The sequence below is a fragment of the Hyla sarda genome, chromosome 8, assembly GCF_029499605.1.
Source record: "Hyla sarda isolate aHylSar1 chromosome 8, aHylSar1.hap1, whole genome shotgun sequence".
NCBI classification, from domain to species: domain Eukaryota; kingdom Metazoa; phylum Chordata; class Amphibia; order Anura; family Hylidae; genus Hyla; species Hyla sarda.
Window position 1 is genome coordinate 114201053 of NC_079196.1, and position 15690 is coordinate 114216742.

Below are 15690 nucleotides of genomic sequence, written 5' to 3' on the forward strand. Positions count from 1 at the left end.
GTAGCTGCGTCCCTTCCGACATGGAATAACACCAACTGTAACGATAAACTGAAAATTAACAGTATAAACCTGCATCATTTTGGACTCTGGTATTTGCTGAATCCGGGTGACCTGACAATCGATGGTGGTGCCGCTGGTGATTCTGGCCTTCTTGGAATCTGTTGGGCCTATGTGTTAGCTCACACATCACTTGGGTATCCATGGTAACTACCACAACATGGTCATCTGCAGTTTACATCTAGCCCGTGGCATTGAATGGCATTTTAAAAGTGCTAAGGGTCCTGGTGCAATAATCCTCCCATGAGGATCAGCCTCAACGGCTTTGTAGATTGCACTCATGTCAGCAACTCCATATACATTTTTTTTTCTTCATGCTTCGTTCTTCATCCTTTTTTCTTTCTGTCATTCAGACTTTCATTCATTCGATCTCTCTCACTCACTTGCTTTAACTCATTTGTTCTCACTCACTCACTCAATCACTCACTCACTCATTCACTCTCACTCACTCTCACTCTCTCACTCACTCGCTCACTAAGTCAGTCTCTCTCTCTCTCTCTCTTTTTCTTTTTATATATATTTTTTTCCGTCTTCTTCTTCTTCTTCTTCTTCTTCTTCAGACCCTGTCATAGCACTAATGCCTTTCCAATACCACCAGCAGATGGAGACACTCCATTGCAACATTGGTTGTGAGCAGCAGTTTCTAAAAACAAATGCCTCATGGCGGATTTCCCATCCATCAATGGATGGTAAATTTTGTTTTTATCATTCACTGACCACAGAAACCAATGCATGGTCAAGCAACAGCAATGACACACCCTTGTGTATAGGCATGAGACCCTCATGTCATTTAACAGGATTCAGCACCACCCACAAGACAGCTACCTGTCATGTCATGTCAAACCTGCACAGGTGTGCTAGATTATTATTATTTAGTTTTATTTTATTTTTTTACACCAATCAGTGTGCAAACATGGTCATTAAAACGCTAAATGAATAGACGTTCATAAACCAGTCAGTGCAACTCATCATTTTGGTCTCCAATTCTCAAACTCAAATTCTCACCCACGGAGGATTAAATGAGAATCTTTCTTGTTTAACACTGGAATGGGGTGGTGCACTGTTCACTACCCGAAGATACTGCCACATCGGGTCAATGCATAGGGCGACAGAAGCAAGCTTCCAAATCAGCTCCCTTTCTCAAAAATCCATTTAATTTATGGTCCCCAGATAGGGAACGTATGTATCAGTATGTGCTCACAAGTCACCCAAGTGCAAGTATTCACACAAAAAAAAAAAACGTGCCTCAGGATGCGATCTGTCACAAGATCCTTTCTTTTTTTACACTTGATCTAAGCCAAAAGGCCTAGAGGGGATAACCGGGAAAGGGGTGGACCCAACCATGTCCCCTTCATGAGCACTCACATTACTCATAGGAATGGAAGGAAGGCTGGCAGCCAACCAGCCTCCCATACACTTTCTGGGTGGGTGGCAGTCAGCCACCCATACATACATACAGCACAGGCTAAACCCACATCATCACTTAAAAAAAGGACAGGCGACCATTGCACTCTGATGGAGCATTTAGCAATGCAATCCATAGCCTGGCTTTTGCCTGAACCCCCATCACTCCTCCTCTTGCATATAAGACAATATTTCAGATCTGCATATGAAAACAACACGCCTACCTTTGTTGCACATAGCTGCCTGCCTGTCTCTAGTTACCCCACTGGCTGTAGCTGCGTCCCTTCCGACATGGAATAACACCAACTGTAACGATAAACTGAAAATTAACAGTATAAACCTGCATCATTTTGGACTCTGGTATTTGCTGAATCCGGGTGACCTGACAATCGATGGTGGTGCCGCTGGTGATTCTGGCCTTCTTGGAATCTGTTGGGCCTATGTGTTAGCTCACACATCACTTGGGTATCCATGGTAACTACCACAACATGGTCATCTGCAGTTTACATCTAGCCCGTGGCATTGAATGGCATTTTAAAAGTGCTAAGGGTCCTGGTGCAATAATCCTCCCATGAGGATCAGCCTCAACGGCTTTGTAGATTGCACTCATGTCAGCAACTCCATATACATTTTTTTTTCTTCATGCTTCTTTCTTCATCCTTTTTTCTTTCTGTCATTCAGACTTTCATTCATTCGATCTCTCTCACTCACTTGCTTTAACTCATTTGTTCTCACTCACTCACTCACTCACTCAATCACTCACTCACTCATTCACTCTCACTCACTCTCACTCTCTCACTCACTCGCTCACTAAGTCAGTCTCTCTCTCTCTCTCTCTCTTTTTCTTTTTATATATATTTTTTTTCCGTCTTCTTCTTCTTCTTCTTCAGACCCTGTCATAGCACTAATGCCTTTCCAATACCACCAGCAGATGGAGACACTCCATTGCAACATTGGTTGTGAGCAGCAGTTTCTAAAAACAAATGCCTCATGGCGGATTTCCCATCCATCAATGGATGGTAAATTTTGTTTTTATCATTCACTGACCACAGAAACCAATGCATGGCCAAGCAACAGCAATGACACACCCTTGTGTATAGGCATGAGACCCTCATGTCATTTAACAGGATTCAGCACCACCCACAAGACAGCTACCTGTCATGTCATGTCAAACCTGCACAGGTGTGCTAGATTATTATTATTTAGTTTTATTTTATTTTTTTACACCAATCAGTGTGCAAACATGGTCATTAAAACGCTAAATGAATAGACGTTCATAAACCAGTCAGTGCAACTCATCATTTTGGTCTCCAATTCTCAAACTCAAATTCTCACCCACGGAGGATTAAATGAGAATCTTTCTTGTTTAACACTGGAATGGGGTGGTGCACTGTTCACTACCCGAAGATACTGCCACATCGGGTCAATGCATAGGGCGACAGAAGCAAGCTTCCAAATCAGCTCCCTTTCTCAAAAATCCATTTAATTTATGGTCCCCAGATAGGGAACGTATGTATCAGTATGTGCTCACAAGTCACCCAAGTGCAAGTATTCACACAAAAAAAAACGTGCCTCAGGATGCGATCTGTCGCAAGATCCTTTCTTTTTTTACACTTGATCTAAGCCAAAAGGCCTAGAGAGGATAACCGGGAAAGGGGTGGACCCAACCATGTCCCCTTCATGAGCACTCACATTACTCATAGGAATGGAAGGAAGGCTGGCAGCCAACCAGCCTCCCATACACTTTCTGGGTGGGTGGCAGTCAGCCACCCATACATACATACAGCACAGGCTAAACCCACATCATCACTTAAAAAAAGGACAGGCGACCATTGCACTCTGATGGAGCATTTAGCAATGCAATCCATAGCCTGGCTTTTGCCTGAACCCCCATCACTCCTCCTCTTGCATATAAGACAATATTTCAGATCTGCATATGAAAACAACACGCCTACCTTTGTTGCACATAGCTGCCTGCCTGTCTCTAGTTACCCCACTGGCTGTAGCTGCGTCCCTTCCGACATGGAATAACACCAACTGTAACGATAAACTGAAAATTAACAGTATAAACCTGCATCATTTTGGACTCTGGTATTTGCTGAATCCGGGTGACCTGACAATTGATGGTGGTGCCGCTGGTGATTCTGGCCTTCTTGGAATCTGTTGGGCCTATGTGTTAGCTCACACATCACTTGGGTATCCATGGTAACTACCACAACATGGTCATCTGCAGTTTACATCTAGCCTGTGGCATTGAATGGCATTTTAAAAGTGCTAAGGGTCCTGGTGCAATAATCCTCCCATGAGGATCAGCCTCAACGGCTTTGTAGATTGCACTCATGTCAGCAACTCCATATACATTTTTTTTTCTTCATGCTTCTTTCTTCATCCTTTTTTCTTTCTGTCATTCAGACTTTCATTCATTCGATCTCTCTCACTCACTTGCTTTAACTCATTTGTTCTCACTCACTCACTCACTCACTCAATCACTCACTCACTCATTCATTCTCACTCACTCTCACTCTCTCACTCACTCGCTCACTAAGTCAGTCTCTCTCTCTCTCTTTTTCTTTTTATATATATTTTTTTCCGTCTTCTTCTTCTTCTTCTTCAGACCCTGTCATAGCACTAATGCCTTTCCAATACCACCAGCAGATGGAGACACTCCATTGCAACATTGGTTGTGAGCAGCAGTTTCTAAAAACAAATGCCTCATGGCGGATTTCCCATCCATCAATGGATGGTAAATTTTGTTTTTATCATTCACTGACCACAGAAACCAATGCATGGTCAAGCAACAGCAATGACACACCCTTGTGTATAGGCATGAGACCCTCATGTCATTTAACAGGATTCAGCACCACCCACAAGACAGCTACCTGTCATGTCATGTCAAACCTGCACAGGTGTGCTAGATTATTATTATTTAGTTTTATTTTATTTTTTTACACCAATCAGTGTGCAAACATGGTCATTAAAACGCTAAATGAATAGACGTTCATAAACCAGTCAGTGCAACTCATCATTTTGGTCTCCAATTCTCAAACTCAAATTCTCACCCACGGAGGATTAAATGAGAATCTTTCTTGTTTAACACTGGAATGGGGTGGTGCACTGTTCACTACCCGAAGATACTGCCACATCGGGTCAATGCATAGGGCGACAGAAGCAAGCTTCCAAATCAGCTCCCTTTCTCAAAAATCCATTTAATTTATGGTCCCCAGATAGGGAACGTATGTATCAGTATGTGCTCACAAGTCACCCAAGTGCAAGTATTCACACAAAAAAAAACGTGCCTCAGGATGCGATCTGTCGCAAGATCCTTTCTTTTTTTACACTTGATCTAAGCCAAAAGGCCTAGAGAGGATAACCGGGAAAGGGGTGGACCCAACCATGTCCCCTTCATGAGCACTCACATTACTCATAGGAATGGAAGGAAGGCTGGCAGCCAACCAGCCTCCCATACACTTTCTGGGTGGGTGGCAGTCAGCCACCCATACATACATACAGCACAGGCTAAACCCACATCATCACTTAAAAAAAGGACAGGCGACCATTGCACTCTGATGGAGCATTTAGCAATGCAATCCATAGCCTGGCTTTTGCCTGAACCCCCATCACTCCTCCTCTTGCATATAAGACAATATTTCAGATCTGCATATGAAAACAACACGCCTACCTTTGTTGCACATAGCTGCCTGCCTGTCTCTAGTTACCCCACTGGCTGTAGCTGCGTCCCTTCCGACATGGAATAACACCAACTGTAACGATAAACTGAAAATTAACAGTATAAACCTGCATCATTTTGGACTCTGGTATTTGCTGAATCCGGGTGACCTGACAATTGATGGTGGTGCCGCTGGTGATTCTGGCCTTCTTGGAATCTGTTGGGCCTATGTGTTAGCTCACACATCACTTGGGTATCCATGGTAACTACCACAACATGGTCATCTGCAGTTTACATCTAGCCTGTGGCATTGAATGGCATTTTAAAAGTGCTAAGGGTCCTGGTGCAATAATCCTCCCATGAGGATCAGCCTCAACGGCTTTGTAGATTGCACTCATGTCAGCAACTCCATATACATTTTTTTTTCTTCATGCTTCTTTCTTCATCCTTTTTTCTTTCTGTCATTCAGACTTTCATTCATTCGATCTCTCTCACTCACTTGCTTTAACTCATTTGTTCTCACTCACTCACTCACTCACTCAATCACTCACTCACTCATTCATTCTCACTCACTCTCACTCTCTCACTCACTCGCTCACTAAGTCAGTCTCTCTCTCTCTCTTTTTCTTTTTATATATATTTTTTTCCGTCTTCTTCTTCTTCAGACCCTGTCATAGCACTAATGCCTTTCCAATACCACCAGCAGATGGAGACACTCCATTGCAACATTGGTTGTGAGCAGCAGTTTCTAAAAACAAATGCCTCATGGCGGATTTCCCATCCATCAATGGATGGTAAATTTTGTTTTTATCATTCACTGACCACAGAAACCAATGCATGGTCAAGCAACAGCAATGACACACCCTTGTGTATAGGCATGAGACCCTCATGTCATTTAACAGGATTCAGCACCACCCACAAGACAGCTACCTGTCATGTCATGTCAAACCTGCACAGGTGTGCTAGATTATTATTATTTAGTTTTATTTTATTTTTTTACACCAATCAGTGTGCAAACATGGTCATTAAAACGCTAAATGAATAGACGTTCATAAACCAGTCAGTGCAACTCATCATTTTGGTCTCCAATTCTCAAACTCAAATTCTCACCCACGGAGGATTAAATGAGAATCTTTCTTGTTTAACACTGGAATGGGGTGGTGCACTGTTCACTACCCGAAGATACTGCCACATCGGGTCAATGCATAGGGCGACAGAAGCAAGCTTCCAAATCAGCTCCCTTTCTCAAAAATCCATTTAATTTATGGTCCCCAGATAGGGAACGTATGTATCAGTATGTGCTCACAAGTCACCCAAGTGCAAGTATTCACACAAAAAAAAACGTGCCTCAGGATGCGATCTGTCGCAAGATCCTTTCTTTTTTTACACTTGATCTAAGCCAAAAGGCCTAGAGGGGATAACCGGGAAAGGGGTGGACCCAACCATGTCCCCTTCATGAGCACTCACATTACTCATAGGAATGGAAGGAAGGCTGGCAGCCAACCAGCCTCCCATACACTTTCTGGGTGGGTGGCAGTCAGCCAACCATACATACATACAGCACAGGCTAAACCCACATCATCACTTAAAAAAAGGACAGGCGACCATTGCACTCTGATGGAGCATTTAGCAATGCAATCCATAGCCTGGCTTTTGCCTGAACCCCCATCACTCCTCCTCTTGCATATAAGACAATATTTCAGATCTGCATATGAAAACAACACGCCTACCTTTGTTGCACATAGCTGCCTGCCTGTCTCTAGTTACCCCACTGGCTGTAGCTGCGTCCCTTCCGACATGGAATAACACCAACTGTAACGATAAACTGAAAATTAACAGTATAAACCTGCATCATTTTGGACTCTGGTATTTGCTGAATCCGGGTGACCTGACAATCGATGGTGGTGCCGCTGGTGATTCTGGCCTTCTTGGAATCTGTTGGGCCTATGTGTTAGCTCACACATCACTTGGGTATCCATGGTAACTACCACAACATGGTCATCTGCAGTTTACATCTAGCCCGTGGCATTGAATGGCATTTTAAAAGTGCTAAGGGTCCTGGTGCAATAATCCTCCCATGAGGATCAGCCTCAACGGCTTTGTAGATTGCACTCATGTCAGCAACTCCATATACATTTTTTTTTCTTCATGCTTCTTTCTTCATCCTTTTTTCTTTCTGTCGTTCAGACTTTCATTCATTCGATCTCTCTCACTCACTTGCTTTAACTCATTTGTTCTCACTCACTCACTCACTCACTCACTCAATCACTCACTCACTCATTCACTCTCACTCACTCTCACTCTCTCACTCACTCGCTCACTAAGTCAGTCTCTCTCTCTCTTTTTCTTTTTATATATATTTTTTTCCGTCTTCTTCTTCTTCTTCTTCTTCTTCTTCAGACCCTGTCATAGCACTAATGCCTTTCCAATACCACCAGCAGATGGAGACACTCCATTGCAACATTGGTTGTGAGCAGCAGTTTCTAAAAACAAATGCCTCATGGCGGATTTCCCATCCATCAATGGATGGTAAATTTTGTTTTTATCATTCACTGACCACAGAAACCAATGCATGGTCAAGCAACAGCAATGACACACCCTTGTGTATAGGCATGAGACCCTCATGTCATTTAACAGGATTCAGCACCACCCACAAGACAGCTACCTGTCATGTCATGTCAAACCTGCACAGGTGTGCTAGATTATTATTATTTAGTTTTATTTTATTTTTTTACACCAATCAGTGTGCAAACATGGTCATTAAAACGCTAAATGAATAGACGTTCATAAACCAGTCAGTGCAACTCATCATTATGGTCTCCAATTCTCAAACTCAAATTCTCACCCACGGAGGATTAAATGAGAATCTTTCTTGTTTAACACTGGAATGGGGTGGTGCACTGTTCACTACCCGAAGATACTGCCACATCGGGTCAATGCATAGGGCGACAGAAGCAAGCTTCCAAATCAGCTCCCTTTCTCAAAAATCCATTTAATTTATGGTCCCCAGATAGGGAACGTATGTATCAGTATGTGCTCACAAGTCACCCAAGTGCAAGTATTCACACAAAAAAAAACGTGCCTCAGGATGCGATCTGTCGCAAGATCCTTTCTTTTTTTACACTTGATCTAAGCCAAAAGGCCTAGAGGGGATAACCGGGAAAGGGGTGGACCCAACCATGTCCCCTTCATGAGCACTCACATTACTCATAGGAATGGAAGGAAGGCTGGCAGCCAACCAGCCTCCCATACACTTTCTGGGTGGGTGGCAGTCAGCCACCCATACATACATACAGCACAGGCTAAACCCACATCATCACTTAAAAAAAGGACAGGCGACCATTGCACTCTGATGGAGCATTTAGCAATGCAATCCATAGCCTGGCTTTTGCCTGCACCCCCATCACTCCTCCTCTTGCATATAAGACAATATTTCAGATCTGCATATGAAAACAACACGCCTACCTTTGTTGCACATAGCTGCCTGCCTGTCTCTAGTTACCCCACTGGCTGTAGCTGCGTCCCTTCCGACATAGAATAACACCAACTGTAACGATAAACTGAAAATTAACAGTATAAACCTGCATCATTTTGGACTCTGGTATTTGCTGAATCCGGGTGACCTGACAATCGATGGTGGTGCCGCTGGTGATTCTGGCCTTCTTGGAATCTGTTGGGCCTATGTGTTAGCTCACACATCACTTGGGTATCCATGGTAACTACCACAACATGGTCATCTGCAGTTTACATCTAGCCCGTGGCATTGAATGGCATTTTAAAAGTGCTAAGGGTCCTGGTGCAATAATCCTCCCATGAGGATCAGCCTCAACGGCTTTGTAGATTGCACTCATGTCAGCAACTCCATATACATTTTTTTTTCTTCATGCTTCTTTCTTCATCCTTTTTTCTTTCTGTCATTCAGACTTTCATTCATTCGATCTCTCTCACTCACTTGCTTTAACTCATTTGTTCTCACTCACTCACTCACTCACTCAATCACTCACTCACTCATTCACTCTCACTCTCTCACTCACTCGCTCACTAAGTCAGTCTCTCTCTCTCTCTCTCTTTTTCTTTTTATATATATTTTTTTCCGTCTTCTTCTTCTTCTTCTTCAGACCCTGTCATAGCACTAATGCCTTTCCAATACCACCAGCAGATGGAGACACTCCATTGCAACATTGGTTGTGAGCAGCAGTTTCTAAAAACAAATGCCTCATGGCGGATTTCCCATCCATCAATGGATGGTAAATTTTGTTTTTATCATTCACTGACCACAGAAACCAATGCATGGTCAAGCAACAGCAATGACACACCCTTGTGTATAGGCATGAGACCCTCATGTCATTTAACAGGATTCAGCACCACCCACAAGACAGCTACCTGTCATGTCATGTCAAACCTGCACAGGTGTGCTAGATTATTATTATTTAGTTTTATTTTATTTTTTTACACCAATCAGTGTGCAAACATGGTCATTAAAACGCTAAATGAATAGACGTTCATAAACCAGTCAGTGCAACTCATCATTTTGGTCTCCAATTCTCAAACTCAAATTCTCACCCACGGAGGATTAAATGAGAATCTTTCTTGTTTAACACTGGAATGGGGTGGTGCACTGTTCACTACCCGAAGATACTGCCACATCGGGTCAATGCATAGGGCGACAGAAGCAAGCTTCCAAATCAGCTCCCTTTCTCAAAAATCCATTTAATTTATGGTCCCCAGATAGGGAACGTATGTATCAGTATGTGCTCACAAGTCACCCAAGTGCAAGTATTCACACAAAAAAAAACGTGCCTCAGGATGCGATCTGTCGCAAGATCCTTTCTTTTTTTACACTTGATCTAAGCCAAAAGGCCTAGAGCGGATAACCGGGAAAGGGGTGGACCCAACCATGTCCCCTTCATGAGCACTCACATTACTCATAGGAATGGAAGGAAGGCTGGCAGCCAACCAGCCTCCCATACACTTTCTGGGTGGGTGGCAGTCAGCCACCCATACATACATACAGCACAGGCTAAACCCACATCATCACTTAAAAAAAGGACAGGCGACCATTGCACTCTGATGGAGCATTTAGCAATGCAATCCATAGCCTGGCTTTTGCCTGAACCCCCATCACTCCTCCTCTTGCATATAAGACAATATTTCAGATCTGCATATGAAAACAACACGCCTACCTTTGTTGCACATAGCTGCCTGCCTGTCTCTAGTTACCCCACTGGCTGTAGCTGCGTCCCTTCCGACATGGAATAACACCAACTGTAACGATAAACTGAAAATTAACAGTATAAACCTGCATCATTTTGGACTCTGGTATTTGCTGAATCCGGGTGACCTGACAATCGATGGTGGTGCCGCTGGTGATTCTGGCCTTCTTGGAATCTGTTGGGCCTATGTGTTAGCTCACACATCACTTGGGTATCCATGGTAACTACCACAACATGGTCATCTGCAGTTTACATCTAGCCCGTGGCATTGAATGGCATTTTAAAAGTGCTAAGGGTCCTGGTGCAATAATCCTCCCATGAGGATCAGCCTCAACGGCTTTGTAGATTGCACTCATGTCAGCAACTCCATATACATTTTTTTTTCTTCATGCTTCTTTCTTCATCCTTTTTTCTTTCTGTCATTCAGACTTTCATTCATTCGATCTCTCTCACTCACTTGCTTTAACTCATTTGTTCTCACTCACTCACTCACTCACTCAATCACTCACTCACTCATTCACTCTCACTCACTCTCACTCTCTCACTCACTCGCTCACTAAGTCAGTCTCTCTCTCTCTCTCTCTTTTTCTTTTTATATATATTTTTTTCCGTCTTCTTCTTCTTCAGACCCTGCCATAGCACTAATGCCTTTCCAATACCACCAGCAGATGGAGACACTCCATTGCAACATTGGTTGTGAGCAGCAGTTTCTAAAAACAAATGCCTCATGGCGGATTTCCCATCCATCAATGGATGGTAAATTTTGTTTTTATCATTCACTGACCACAGAAACCAATGCATGGTCAAGCAACAGCAATGACACACCCTTGTGTATAGGCATGAGACCCTCATGTCATTTAACAGGATTCAGCACCACCCACAAGACAGCTACCTGTCATGTCATGTCAAACCTGCACAGGTGTGCTAGATTATTATTATTTAGTTTTATTTTATTTTTTTACACCAATCAGTGTGCAAACATGGTCATTAAAACGCTAAATGAATAGACGTTCATAAACCAGTCAGTGCAACTCATCATTTTGGTCTCCAATTCTCAAACTCAAATTCTCACCCACGGAGGATTAAATGAGAATCTTTCTTGTTTAACACTGGAATGGGGTGGTGCACTGTTCACTACCCGAAGATACTGCCACATCGGGTCAATGCATAGGGCGACAGAAGCAAGCTTCCAAATCAGCTCCCTTTCTCAAAAATCCATTTAATTTATGGTCCCCAGATAGGGAACGTATGTATCAGTATGTGCTCACAAGTCACCCAAGTGCAAGTATTCACACAAAAAAAAACGTGCCTCAGGATGCGATCTGTCGCAAGATCCTTTCTTTTTTTACACTTGATCTAAGCCAAAAGGCCTAGAGAGGATAACCGGGAAAGGGGTGGACCCAACCATGTCCCCTTCATGAGCACTCACATTACTCGTAGGAATGGAAGGAAGGCTGGCAGCCAACCAGCCTCCCATACACTTTCTGGGTGGGTGGCAGTCAGCCACCCATACATACATACAGCACAGGCTAAACCCACATCATCACTTAAAAAAAGGACAGGCGACCATTGCACTCTGATGGAGCATTTAGCAATGCAATCCATAGCCTGGCTTTTGCCTGAACCCCCATCACTCCTCCTCTTGCATATAAGACAATATTTCAGATCTGCATATGAAAACAACACGCCTACCTTTGTTGCACATAGCTGCCTGCCTGTCTCTAGTTACCCCACTGGCTGTAGCTGCGTCCCTTCCGACATGGAATAACACCAACTGTAACGATAAACTGAAAATTAACAGTATAAACCTGCATCATTTTGGACTCTGGTATTTGCTGAATCCGGGTGACCTGACAATCGATGGTGGTGCCGCTGGTGATTCTGGCCTTCTTGGAATCTGTTGGGCCTATGTGTTAGCTCACACATCACTTGGGTATCCATGGTAACTACCACAACATGGTCATCTGCAGTTTACATCTAGCCCGTGGCATTGAATGGCATTTTAAAAGTGCTAAGGGTCCTGGTGCAATAATCCTCCCATGAGGATTAGCCTCAATGGCTTTGTAGATTGCACTCATGTCAGCAACTCCATATACATTTTTTTTTCTTCATGCTTCTTTCTTCATCCTTTTTTCTTTCTGTCATTCAGACTTTCATTCATTCGATCTCTCTCACTCACTTGCTTTAACTCATTTGTTCTCACTCACTCACTCACTCAATCACTCACTCACTCATTCACTCTCACTCACTCTCACTCTCTCACTCACTCGCTCACTAAGTCAGTCTCTCTCTCTCTCTTTTTCTTTTTATATATATTTTTTTCCGTCTTCTTCTTCTTCTTCTTCTTCTTCAGACCCTGTCATAGCACTAATGCCTTTCCAATACCACCAGCAGATGGAGACACTCCATTGCAACATTGGTTGTGAGCAGCAGTTTCTAAAAACAAATGCCTCATGGCGGATTTCCCATCCATCAATGGATGGTAAATTTTGTTTTTATCATTCACTGACCACAGAAACCAATGCATGGTCAAGCAACAGCAATGACACACCCTTGTGTATAGGCATGAGACCCTCATGTCATTTAACAGGATTCAGCACCACCCACAAGACAGCTACCTGTCATGTCATGTCAAACCTGCACAGGTGTGCTAGATTATTATTATTTAGTTTTATTTTATTTTTTTACACCAATCAGTGTGCAAACATGGTCATTAAAACGCTAAATGAATAGACGTTCATAAACCAGTCAGTGCAACTCATCATTTTGGTCTCCAATTCTCAAACTCAAATTCTCACCCACGGAGGATTAAATGAGAATCTTTCTTGTTTAACACTGGAATGGGGTGGTGCACTGTTCACTACCCGAAGATACTGCCACATCGGGTCAATGCATAGGGCGACAGAAGCAAGCTTCCAAATCAGCTCCCTTTCTCAAAAATCCATTTAATTTATGGTCCCCAGATAGGGAACATATGTATCAGTATGTGCTCACAAGTCACCCAAGTGCAAGTATTCACACAAAAAAAAACGTGCCTCAGGATGCGATCTGTCGCAAGATCCTTTCTTTTTTTACACTTGATCTAAGCCAAAAGGCCTAGAGGGGATAACCGGGAAAGGGGTGGACCCAACCATGTCCCCTTCATGAGCACTCACATTACTCATAGGAATGGAAGGAAGGCTGGCAGCCAACCAGCCTCCCATACACTTTCTGGGTGGGTGGCAGTCAGCCACCCATACATACATACAGCACAGGCTAAACCCACATCATCACTTAAAAAAAGGACAGGCGACCATTGCACTCTGATGGAGCATTTAGCAATGCAATCCATAGCCTGGCTTTTGCCTGAACCCCCATCACTCCTCCTCTTGCATATAAGACAATATTTCAGATCTGCATATGAAAACAACACGCCTACCTTTGTTGCACATAGCTGCCTGCCTGTATCTAGTTACCCCACTGGCTGTAGCTGCGTCCCTTCCGACATGGAATAACACCAACTGTAACGATAAACTGAAAATTAACAGTATAAACCTGCATCATTTTGGACTCTGGTATTTGCTGAATCCGGGTGACCTGACAATCGATGGTGGTGCCGCTGGTGATTCTGGCCTTCTTGGAATCTGTTGGGCCTATGTGTTAGCTCACACATCACTTGGGTATCCATGGTAACTACCACAACATGGTCATCTGCAGTTTACATCTAGCCCGTGGCATTGAATGGCATTTTAAAAGTGCTAAGGGTCCTGGTGCAATAATCCTCCCATGAGGATCAGCCTCAACGGCTTTGTAGATTGCACTCATGTCAGCAACTCCATATACATTTTTTTTTCTTCATGCTTCTTTCTTCATCCTTTTTTCTTTCTGTCATTCAGACTTTCATTCATTCGATCTCTCTCACTCACTTGCTTTAACTCATTTGTTCTCACTCACTCACTCACTCACTCAATCACTCACTCACTCATTCACTCTCACTCACTCTCACTCTCTCACTCACTCGCTCACTAAGTCAGTCTCTCTCTCTCTCTCTCTTTTTCTTTTTATATATATTTTTTTCCGTCTTCTTCTTCTTCTTCTTCAGACCCTGTCATAGCACTAATGCCTTTCCAATACCACCAGCAGATGGAGACACTCCATTGCAACATTGGTTGTGAGCAGCAGTTTCTAAAAACAAATGCCTCATGGCGGATTTCCCATCCATCAATGGATGGTAAATTTTGTTTTTATCATTCACTGACCACAGAAACCAATGCATGGTCAAGCAACAGCAATGACACACCCTTGTGTATAGGCATGAGACCCTCATGTCATTTAACAGGATTCAGCACCACCCACAAGACAGCTACCTGTCATGTCATGTCAAACCTGCACAGGTGTGCTAGATTATTATTATTTAGTTTTATTTTATTTTTTTACACCAATCAGTGTGCAAACATGGTCATTAAAACGCTAAATGAATAGACGTTCATAAACCAGTCAGTGCAACTCATCATTTTGGTCTCCAATTCTCAAACTCAAATTCTCACCCACGGAGGATTAAATGAGAATCTTTCTTGTTTAACACTGGAATGGGGTGGTGCACTGTTCACTACCCGAAGATACTGCCACATCGGGTCAATGCATAGGGCGACAGAAGCAAGCTTCCAAATCAGCTCCCTTTCTCAAAAATCCATTTAATTTATGGTCCCCAGATAGGGAACGTATGTATCAGTATGTGCTCACAAGTCACCCAAGTGCAAGTATTCACACAAAAAAAAACGTGCCTCAGGATGCGATCTGTCGCAAGATCCTTTCTTTTTTTACACTTGATCTAAGCCAAAAGGCCTAGAGGGGATAACCGGGAAAGGGGTGGACCCAACCATGTCCCCTTCATGAGCACTCACATTACTCATAGGAATGGAAGGAAGGCTGGCAGCCAACCAGCCTCCCATACACTTTCTGGGTGGGTGGCAGTCAGCCACCCATACATACATACAGCACAGGCTAAACCCACATCATCACTTAAAAAAAGGACAGGCGACCATTGCACTCTGATGGAGCATTTAGCAATGCAATCCATAGCCTGGCTTTTGCCTGAACCCCCATCACTCCTCCTCTTGCATATAAGACAATATTTCAGATCTGCATATGAAAACAACACGCCTACCTTTGTTGCACATAGCTGCCTGCCTGTCTCTAGTTACCCCACTGGCTGTAGCTGCGTCCCTTCCGACATGGAATAACACCAACTGTAACGATAAACTGAAAATTAACAGTATAAACCTGCATCATTTTGGACTCTGGTATTTGCTGAATCCGGGTGACCTGACAATCGATGGTGGTGCCGCTGGTGATTCTGGCCTTCTTGGA

The 15690-nt window shown here is 43.4% G+C and overlaps 9 pseudogenes; all 9 read right to left on the reverse strand.

Annotated features, from left to right (window-relative positions):
- Positions 1–1107: 1107 nt before the first annotated feature.
- On the reverse strand, positions 1108–1374 carry LOC130286877 (U2 spliceosomal RNA; annotated as a pseudogene).
- Positions 1375–2841: 1467 nt separating this feature from the next.
- On the reverse strand, positions 2842–3105 carry LOC130289203 (U2 spliceosomal RNA; annotated as a pseudogene).
- Positions 3106–4565: 1460 nt separating this feature from the next.
- Positions 4566–4829, reverse strand: LOC130289204 (U2 spliceosomal RNA; annotated as a pseudogene).
- A 1454-nt stretch (positions 4830–6283) lies between these two features.
- LOC130286430 (U2 spliceosomal RNA) lies at positions 6284–6547 on the reverse strand (annotated as a pseudogene).
- Positions 6548–8018: 1471 nt separating this feature from the next.
- Positions 8019–8282, reverse strand: LOC130286431 (U2 spliceosomal RNA; annotated as a pseudogene).
- A 1454-nt stretch (positions 8283–9736) lies between these two features.
- Positions 9737–10000, reverse strand: LOC130289611 (U2 spliceosomal RNA; annotated as a pseudogene).
- A 1458-nt stretch (positions 10001–11458) lies between these two features.
- Positions 11459–11722, reverse strand: LOC130289205 (U2 spliceosomal RNA; annotated as a pseudogene).
- Positions 11723–13184: 1462 nt separating this feature from the next.
- On the reverse strand, positions 13185–13448 carry LOC130287335 (U2 spliceosomal RNA; annotated as a pseudogene).
- Positions 13449–14912: 1464 nt separating this feature from the next.
- On the reverse strand, positions 14913–15176 carry LOC130286432 (U2 spliceosomal RNA; annotated as a pseudogene).
- Between the last annotated feature and the right edge of the window lie 514 nt (positions 15177–15690).